Source organism: Panthera uncia, chromosome A2 (genome assembly GCF_023721935.1).
Source record: "Panthera uncia isolate 11264 chromosome A2, Puncia_PCG_1.0, whole genome shotgun sequence".
Classification (NCBI taxonomy): domain Eukaryota; kingdom Metazoa; phylum Chordata; class Mammalia; order Carnivora; family Felidae; genus Panthera; species Panthera uncia.
In genome coordinates, this window is record NC_064816.1 from 32,915,136 (window position 1) to 32,922,091 (window position 6,956).

Genomic DNA, 6,956 nt, shown 5'->3' on the forward strand with positions numbered 1-6,956 from the left:
GAGATCTCTATCGATTATTTGAGCCAGTCTTCATTCTGATCTGCCAACAAATCTGGATTATTACCCACATGAGGAAACTGAAGTCTGGACGGTTGTGACTTGCTCAAGATCCTGTATTCAGTCAAGGTAGAAGACAGGAAAAGAGTGGGCTTCCTACAGGTAAGGTGCTTTCTCCACCATAATTGAGGGAGAACCAACTTTTTCCTCTTTCTATCGTCCTTTCCAGACAATAAAACAGAAATTCCAGCTAATTGGAAAGGTTGAAACTACCAGCTTTTCAATACTTCTCATGAGAAAGAAATCAATGAGATGACAAAAACTGCCATCCACGATCTGTATTTTTCTGCTAAGAGACACTGATGAGTTCAACATTGCTCTGTTTCTGTGGCTTCACTCTCTCCGACTCCCTGAGCTTTTAAGACACAGCTCTCTCTTCTCCACATTTGAGGGGAAGCATTCAGAATTCCCTTTTGGCCATCTGTCCATTTTATGTTCTCTGATCAGGAGTGGCCAGGTAGAAAGCTGGTACCCTGTTTCTGTCTGCTTTCTATGCCAAATCTCAGTGTGTTTAGGATCCAGAGGAAGGGGAAGGTATGAATTAACTGCCTTCCTTAGGAACTTTAACAATGTCCAAATATTTACTTCCTATATATTTTGACCAACTTAATTCTTAGTTACATCTAGTAGAGGCTCTCTTAACAAACCTCCACTTAGCAACTTGCCAGATCAACTAATGCTCTCTAATCCAGGGTTTCTCAACCTCAGCACTATTGACATTTGGAGCCAGATAATTCTTTGTTGTGAAAGGCTGTTCTGAGCATGGTAGGACATTGAACAGCATTCCTGGCCTCCACCTACTAGATGCCAGTACCACTCCCTAAGTAGGAGCAGCCAAACATGTTTCCAGACATTGCTAAATGTCTCATGAAGGGCAAAATCACCTCTGGTCAAGAAGCACTGCTCTAAACCATCAGTGACACAGAATGCCTGATAAACAGGGCCTGCTGAGCCCTCCAAGTTAGAAGGTTCCCCTCTAAGATGCCCATGTCCTCCCCATCCCAGTAGTTGGTCTGTAGACTTAGCAAGTTTCAGTTTTATATTTCAAATATATTTATGTCAGTTGCACTGTTGTGATTTTATTTCACATGAATAGCACAGAATCCAATGAAATATGAGATCAAAATAAGAGACCTTTTATTTCTATTCTAAGTTGAATGATCAGAAAAGCCTCCATATGACAGAAACAAATTATATTTCTTCACCATATCCCTTTTCTCCAGGATATACAACTAAACAATTCCCAGCTTCCCCTGCAGTTAGGGGGAATCCATGTGATTGAGTTTGTGCCAGTAGAAGGTGGGCAAAAACCATGCACACCATTTCTAAGTCTGGCACTTAAAACTCCACTTGCTCTCTCATACTGCACCTGCGAAGAATCAAGAAGAGGTCTCTGATGTCCTAATGTACAGGCTGGCAAACTTCTTTTGCACAGGGCCAGATTGTAAACATTTTCAGGTTCACATATTCTATTCTATTCTATGCTATGCTATGCTATGCTATGCTATTCTACGCTATTCTACGCTATTCTACGCTATTCTACGCTATCCTATCCTATCCTATCCTATCCTATCCTATCCTATCCTATCTTATTTATTTAGAACAAGTGAGGGGATGCAGAGAGAGAGGAGAACAGAGGATCCCAAGCGGGCTCTGTACTGACAGCAAAATAGCCTGATGCGGGGCTCGAACTCACAAACTGCAAGATCATGACCTGAGCTGAAGTTGGATGTTTAATTGACTAGCCACCTAGGTGTCCCATATATTCTTTTTTTTTTTTAAACAATCACTTAAAACTGTAGAAACTGTGCTTAGCTTATAGACTGTACAAAACACACAATAGTCTGGATTTGGCTTATGGGTAGTCAAAAAAAAAAAAATCCAGTCAAATTAGGTATAGCCAAAACAACTGTAAAATATTACAGGGGACCATAAAAGCCTAGAATGATTCTGCATATAGTTGTTTCAAATCTCTTTAAGTTCTTATTCTACTTTAAAGAAATTGAAAAAGGAAACCATAGGCTTTGCCTTCCAGATACTGTGTAAGGAAGAAAAATAGTGCAGATTCCAACTAGGAGACTCAGTCCAAGGTGAGGCTCTGGTCTTACACCAGAAGACTGGTGAAAAGGAGGTTTATGCTTTGAATTCAAATTAAAGTTTAAACTCTGTATCACATTTGTATGACTCTCTATTTTAATAGACTTTTATTCAAGTATGAAGGCTTCTTTTTTAACTCTCTTTTGTGTGAAAACAGACTGAGAGGAGATGAGAGGAAAGCCTCAAAAGAAAGAGGACAGTACCACAATAGTGACGCCTCTGTTCTGGGTCTTGGCTTGCACATCAGCTCTCCCAGGAATTTATGATAATACAATTGTGGCAATGTTCTACATGCAGAAATGTTAGACTCTTTAAATGTTTGCTATACAGAGGTGTACAAAAAGAGCAGTTAGTATATTTAATATAAATGGACATGGGCCAGGAGTGAGAATAAGCTTAAGAACATTCAAAAAAAAAAAAAAAAAAGCCAGTCATCATTCACGTGAATGTGTCTACCTATTCTAACATACCTTAAGTTAAAAAACAGCCATTCATTGCATGGAAACCCTACACAGACTGGCTTTCAGATTTACAAAGTACTAACTATATAGCTAATAGCATCCTCTTTTCTGCAATTCCTATCAGCTATCACAACAAAGTGTTTCCAGTTGTCAGCGTGGGCTGCCATAATAAGAGGCCATGCCTGGCTTAAAAAACAGAAACTTATTTTCCCTCAGTTCTGGAGCCTGGTAAGCCCAAGATCAAGGGGACAATATGGATGGGTTTTGGTGAGAGCTTTCTTCCTGTCTTAGATGTGAGGAAACAATCCAGAATGGGAAAACAGAGTTGTATGAAGGGGAAAAAAAAGCATCAAAATATGATAAGTATGTAGGAATGTAAACAAACTTTGACCATATAAAGCAGTAATGGTAATGTGGGGTTTAAATTATGCCAAATAAAATTCCTCCAGCTGTGCCATCTATATCAATAAGGAGATAAATGGAATTAAAATGTTTCTAAGGACCTTACCTTTTCTGGAATAAGGAAACAAGATTAACAATAGACCATTATAAATCAATGATGTATCTTATCTGTGTTATAATAACTAAGATTATTACTAAAGAAAAGGAATAGTGCTTATAACTTCCAAACAAAGGGAGAAAATGGAATGATAAAAAATACTTTATCAATTAAAAAAAAGAATAGAACATATAGGCTGGGAAAAAAATCTGATGCACATACAATAATGTTAATATTTAAATTAAATACACAGGAATTACATTAAATCTAGAACTAAATGTTCTATTTCAAAATTTTCAGACTTGATTATAAAATACGTGCTATTTATATTAAAATACATGCCAACTTAAATGTAAGGATACAGTAAGGTTGAAAATAAAAGGAGAAAAAGTTAGACTGTGTAAACACCAATAAAAAAACTGTTTGACTGTATTAATATCAGAAAAAATAGACTTTAGGATGAAAGGTGTTATTAAAATAAGGACTGTCACTTGGTAATGGAAAAAGTTGAATTTTCTAGAAAGATAAAATAATTCTTAATTAGTATGTGCTCCAAAATATGGCCAAAAGGCCTATCAAATTTATTTAAAATGTATTTATTTATTTTTAAAAGTTTATTTATTTTGAGAGAGAGAGAGAGAGAGACCACAAGCAGATGAGAGGCAGAGAGAAGGAAAGACAGAATCTCAAGCAGGCTCTGGGCCATCAGCACAGAGCCTGATGTGGGGTTTGAACCCATGAACCACAAGATCATGACCTGAGTTGAGACCAAGAGTCAGATGCTTAACTGACTGACCCACCCAGTCGCCCCTATTTAAAATGTATTATATATCATATATCTGTATAATTAATGTATATATTTCTAAAGGACAAAACATGGAGATTATTTGGTGACAAACTATGCCAAAATTGGAGAGGATATTTAGTGTTTTATTTCTAGCTTTAATCCATGTCTTAACCTACTGAAGCTATTTGATTAATTTGTGTGGCAAGTAAAAATATAACATTTTATTTTTTACTTTTTGTTAGTTAACATATAGTGCAATATTGGTTTCAGAGGTAGAATTCAGTGTTTCATCACTTATATACAACACCCAATACTCATCACAAGTGCCCTTCTTAATACCCATCACCCATGTAGCCCATCTCCCTCCATCATCCCTCAGTTTGTTCTCTATTGTTAAGTCTCTTATGGTTTGTTTCCCTTTATTCTCTCCCCACCCTTGTCATATGTTCAGCTGTTTTGTTTCTTAAATTCAACGAGTGAAATCACATGATACTTGTCTTTCTGTGATTGACCAATTTCTCTTAGCATAATACATTCTGGCACCATCCACATTGTTGCAAATGGCAAGATTTCATTTTTTTTTTTTTTGAAGGCTGAGTAATATTCTATTGTATATGTGTACCAAATCTTATCCTTTTGTCAGTCGATGGACATTTGGGCTCTCTCTGTAGTTTGCCTATTGTTGATAATGTTGCTATAAACATTGGGTGCATGTACCCCTTCAAATTTGTATTTTTTGTATCCTTTGGGTAAATACCTAATAGTACAATTGTTGGATTGTAGGGTAGTTCTAATTTTAGTTTCTGAGGAACCTCCATACTGTTCTCCAGAGTGGCTGCACCAGTTTGCATTCCCACCAGCAGTGTAAGAGGGTTCTGCTTTTTCCGCATCCTCACCAACACCTCTTGTTTTCTTGTGTTGTTCATTTTAGCCATTCTGACGGTGTGAGGTGGTATCTCAGTGTGGTTTTGATTTGTATTTCCCTGATGATGAGTGATGTGGAGCATCTTTTCGTGTGTCGGTTGGCCATCTGGATGTCTTCTTTGTAAAAGTGTCTATTCATGACTTCTGCCCATTTCTTAACGGGGTTGTTACTTTTTTGGGTATTGAATTTGGTAAGTTCTTTACAGATTTTGGATACTAACCCTTTATCTGATATGCCATTTGCAAATACCTTCTCTCATTCCATAAGCTGCCTTTTAGTTTTGTTGATTGTTTCCTTCACTGTGAAGAAGCTTTTTATCTTGATGAAGTCCCAATAGTTCACGTTTGCTTTCATTTCCCTTGCCTTTGGCGATGGCAATGTGTCTAGTAAGAAGCTGCTGCAGCCAAGATCAGAAAGGTTGCTGCCTACGCTCTCCTCTAGATTTCGATGGTTTCCTGTCTCACATTTAGGTCTTTCGTCCATTTCGAATTTATTGTTGTATCATATTTCATTCCTTAATCTACCCACCCATTTCACACCGTTATTCACCATCTTGGGGCAGGGACAAGCTCAAAGGCATCTTCAGAGTTGTAAGGAAGGTTGAAATTGGGTTGAAAGTATAGAAGCAAAGGGCAGGCTGCCCCAAGATGGGCCACTTTGGCATGCAGATTATGCCAAGCTGAAAACAATCAAGGCCCAAAAGACTCAGGCAGAAACTTTGACTTCCCTCCCCTACTAACAACTGACTAAAAGAATTTTGATAGAGGACCTGTTCCAGGAAGAAAGCTATTGCCATAGATAACTGCATTATAATATAAACTAGATATGATAGGGAAGAAGTCAGCAAATCCTCTTTAATCAACATTCTTTCTATGCCCTATTATTCCTGAGTGACTCAGCAAACATTTGTTTACCAAACATTTAGTCTTTTTCATCTTCTTGTGAATTGCATTCCTTCCCTTTGAAGTCCCAGGCCCCTACCCCTTTCTCCTTTGTTCAGGATGATGTGTATTCCTTATTTTCCTTGATTATCTGGAGTTTCAAGTCTGTGTGGATTCCCTGTGTGTACAAAATTCAATTTGATTTTCTCCTGTTAATCTGTCTCATGTCAGAAATTTGTCTCAAATATCAGCTAGAAGAATCTTAAAGTGTTAAGACTAAAATTCTTCCTCCCCAACAGAAGCTATATTATAAATACCTTCCCTTGTTTAGTGTGATTTAAAACAACATGAAACCTACTGGAATCATAAGCTGAGACTCTTATAGTAATTAAGATAATTTCTTAAGAAATCATTTAAGTGGGGGTACCTGGGCGACTCACTGATTGTCTAACTCTTATTTCAGTTCACATCATGATCTCATGGTTCGGGAGTTCGAACCCCACATTGAGCTCTGCACTGATTGTGTGTGTGCCTCCTTGAGATTCTCTCTCGATCTCCCTCTCTCTCTGCCTGTCCCGTCTCTCTCTCTCTCTCTCTCAAAATAAATAAATAAACTTAAAAAAAAAGAAATCATGTAGGTTTTCCTGTTAGTTTTGAGACACATTTATTTGCTATTTCCATTATACTTTTTTCCTCTAGAACAAGAAATAGTCATAGACATGGCAGTTTTTAGAATAACACCAAGATATTGAGACTTCTTAGGAGATTGGCATATGATGTTATTCTTTCTGTGTAACCAGACTGATGTTTTTCTAGAGTAAAAATGTTAAAATATACCGTGGTTTGATGTTAGTTTATATTGTAATTTCATTTATCACCGGTCATCTCAGGAACATAGCAAATGATTTAAAACATAAAGCTGTTTCCACCTTTCTGTACTAGCTAATGTACAAACACGTGTATGTGTAATATTCTATGCAAGTACTTCACTCCCCCAATTAGTATGATAGTTTTAGTTTTAACTTTATTATTGAAGTTTGTAGAACATTAATTCACGTTAACAACATATGTTCTATTTTGAATAATTATAAGTTTATGTGATCCCTTATACTTTAACAGAAATTCTTTTGGTTTCTCTTTGTGTCTCTACATGGCGGGGAGATAGGGCTCCACCCTATCATGGCAGTCCCATGATATCACCTAAAACTACCTTCCAAAGACCCATTTCCAAATACCTTCACAGCTGGGT